We start from the raw sequence: 3,836 nt of genomic DNA, 5'->3' as shown, positions 1-3,836 counted from the left end.
AAGAAGATAAAGGAAAAATATGTTCATAAAAGAGTACATCACGAGAGACAAAAATTTTACCCGAGGTGAGATCATACATGCGATAACCTTTTTGACCATAGGGATAGCCAAGAAAAAGACATCGGGTGGCTCGTGCATCGAACTTGGTAGGACGATAATGATGTGTAGAGGCAAAATAGAGACACCCAAACACCCGCAAATGATCATAAGTAGGTGACTTATGAAAAAGCATCTCATAAGGTGTCTTACCTTTTAAAAGGAGCGTTGGTGTACGATTGATGAGATAAGTTGCGGTTAGAATGGCATCTCCCCAAAATTGTTTTGGAAGGTTAGCCTGAAAGAGTAATGCACGAGCCACATTGAGAAGATGACGATGTTTCCTCTCGGCTACCCCATTTTGTTGCGGGGTAGAAATACAACTGGTTTGGTGATAAATCCCTTTTTCAGAATAAAATTTGGCCAATGTGAACTCAGGGCCATTATCACTGCGAATAATTTTAACTTTAGTAGAAAACTGTGTTTCAACAAGGTTAATGAAAGAAGTGAGAAAATGAGATGTATCAGATTTATAATGCATCAAATAGTCCCAAGTGCAACGAGTATAATCATCAACTATAGTGAGAAAATATCGCGCCCCATTGATGGAAGGGACATGATACCCTCCCCAAATATCAACATGTAATAACTCGAATGGTGAACGAGTATGAATAGAACTAATTGGAAATTGAGAGCGAGTAATTTGTTTAGCCAACGGGCAAATCAAGCAATCCTTAACATCACAAAAATGAATATTTGGAATAATTTTGGAAAGTAAACGAAAGTTCTTATTGGAAAGATGGCCAAGACGTTGATGCCAAAGCTGAGAAGGTGGGTTGGCTGCCACAATTGCCGCATTGCACTCAGTTTTCTGCAAGGTATCAAGATAGTAGAGTCCTCCTTGCTTAGTTCCCATCCCAATCATCCTCCCCGATCGTTGGTCCTGAATCATACAAGTATTATGAGCAAAGAGTGAAATAATGAGAATGTTGTGAAATTTTGCTAATAGAGATCAAGTTCAATTGGAATGAAGGAACACAAAGAACGTTATGGAGGACAAAGTGTGGTGAGAATTGAACACTCCCAATATGTGTAATGGCAACAAGAGCACCATTTGGAAGATGCACAAATCGGTTAGTAACAGGGAAACTAGTAGTAAGACATGTAACTGAACAAACCATATGATCAGTGGCTCCACTATCAAGGATCCAACGTGTGGTTTTGCCAAAAACATAAGCACAAATGGTGTTACCTGAAAGATTACTCATGGTGGAAGAGGTACCAACATGGTTAGCCATAGGATTCGACTGAGTATTACCAAGAATTGTCATGAGGTTGTGATACTGCTCCGGTGTGAGTGTGAGAGATGAAGGAGGTGGTGGTACTGCTGTGTTAGCATCAGCATGATTGGCTTTGGTCCCAGATTTTGCCCCCAAGGTGTTGACCTTCTGTAATTTTCGGCAAACATCAATTGTGTGCCCTTTCCAGCCACAAAAATCACACTTGAGATGAGATCGACAAGTCTCGGAGGTATGCCCAATCTTGTCGCAACGATCACATTTAAGATGAGGATTTTTAGGTGCAAAATTCCTTCCAGACCCACGAGAATTGTCCCTGACAGCAAAGGCAGTGGCTTCGGGTACATTATTTTTCCTGTAAAAACTGATCGTTGTTTCTCATCTTGGAGAATGAGTGAATGTGCCCGATTGACAGTTGGAAGTGGATCCATGAGTAGTATTTGTCCACGTACTGCGGCATATGTTTCATTAAGACCCATGAGAAACTTCATGGTCTTCTGATTTTGTTGAAATTGCAGTACTTCTTTCACAGTGCCACAGGTGCAGCTTGTGATAGAACACAGAGAGTCTCGCTCATCCCATAATCCCTTGAGCTTTGTATAGTAGGCGCTGATCGTCATACCATCTTGGGTGCAATCATGAATGGCTTGTTCAATATGGAATAGGTGAACGCTATTGACACGTGAGAAGCGTTCCTTGAGTTCAGTCCAGATATCAGAGGCAAGCTCATTGTATATGACACTAGCACGAATGTCTTGTGAAATTGAGTTAAGGAGCCAAGATTTCACAAGATTGTTACAACGGGTCCATTGTTGTAGCTCGATGATTGAAGTCTGCGGTGGCTGCTTAATTGTGCCATTGATGAGACCTTCTTTGTTTTTGGTGCTAAGCGCCATGATCATGGCTCTGCTCCATGTGCCGTAATTGTCGTCGTTTAGCAACTGCGTAACAAGAACAGCACCGGGTTGATCTGAGTGGTGGAGGTATAGGGGATCGTTTGGATTTTCATATTGGTTCTCAAGCTTGGCTGAGGATTTGGAATTGGTCTGATGTGTGAATGAGTTATCTCCTTGTGTCATGGTTACTGACATAAGGATGGAGAAAATGGCTGTGATGGGCTACTGGAGTTTTTGTTATCAGGAGCGATGGTGCTCTGATACCATGTGAAGCTTTATTATTTTGAATTGATGATTTTCTATTGATGTACATCAAACCTTTTTATACAAATAGACAAGAAACAGGATCCTAAGTATTAGCCTAGACTAGCTGCCTAATTTAATATGAAGCCTAAATCAATGCAATATATGCAGTAAAGGAAAGGAAATATAAATGGCTATTATACAGCAGTAAATCAAGGAGATCTCTGAATTTGCTCATGTTGTCTAGTGGACTTTACTTTCCTCAACATGTTCTTACTTAGGATTAATAAGAGCATGTCGAGATTAAAGACCAATGTGGTGTTGCCATATGCCCAAAGTGCTAGACCTCATTTTGGGGTGTGACAGAATGTGGTATCAGAGCATTGTTAGGACCATCTGACCATGCTCTCAAAATCTCTTTGATTTTTTGTAAAGATGTTTTCTTCTCTAAGTGTGCTTGCTTTCATGCAAAGATTGCGTATTTATACACATCTATGCTAAGATACAACTTATGAGGATTGGTAGGATACAAAAGTCCATTAAAATCATAATTGAATACACCCTCCTAAAAGTCATTGACTTTGGTAGAGTTAATTGATTTTAAATGATTTTCATAAACTCCACATAGACTTTGACAGAATTATGTATAGAGTTTTAATTTAACATAATTTGCCTGATTTTTCTCATAGACTTTAATAGATTTTTTATAGACTTCTATTTTTTAATATTTATTTTAGAATTTCTCTGATATTTTTTTAACCAAGTGGTTGTACATTACTGCTCCCTTGAGAAACAAAAAAATAAAAAAGAACATTTCTCTTCCCCAAGCAACACCATGTATGTAAATACAAATTATTGATTCACAAGCATGGAATCCATAATGAAGGTTTTTTTTTTTTTTAAAGAAACTCCTCTACGATTTCCTACAAGACCAGGAAAATCCTATATGAAGAACTAGATACATAACAAATAGGTCAAATCATGAGTACTCTTGCATTATTTCCCTTAATAGAAAAAGATACATTAAAAAAAAAAACATAACATGGCAATGCACAAGATGAGCATTTCAAGCAATTGTGATATTCAATTGGCAAGTGTAGTAAGATTTGCAGTTTGATCAAGCATTTTTGGGTCACAACATGGCACTGCACTTGTGAGCTTTTCTCGCAATCCTTGTAGCGGATCTACACCATTCTGTTTTGATATGGTTCAGGCATTGGCGTAACAATTTCCATGTCATATTCTTCTCCCATATCTTGGACATATCAGCATAAAATATTTATTAACCACAAATATATATATAGCAGTATAGAAATGATGCATATTCAATGTATAAAAAAATAAAATAAAAGAAATTATAAGT

At 38.1% G+C, this 3,836-nt stretch overlaps 1 pseudogene; it reads right to left on the bottom strand.

Moving 5' to 3' along the window:
• Nucleotides 1-941: 941 nt before the first annotated feature.
• Nucleotides 942-2,413, bottom strand: LOC147292753 (uncharacterized; annotated as a pseudogene).
• Nucleotides 2,414-3,836: the final 1,423 nt, after the last annotated feature.

Source organism: Dryas octopetala, chromosome 2, assembly GCF_963921425.1.
Source record: "Dryas octopetala chromosome 2, drDryOcto1.1, whole genome shotgun sequence".
In the NCBI taxonomy this organism is placed as follows: Eukaryota; Viridiplantae; Streptophyta; class Magnoliopsida; order Rosales; family Rosaceae; genus Dryas; species Dryas octopetala.
Note: the sequence above shows the minus strand (reverse complement) of the source record. Positions and strands in the feature narration are given on the sequence as shown.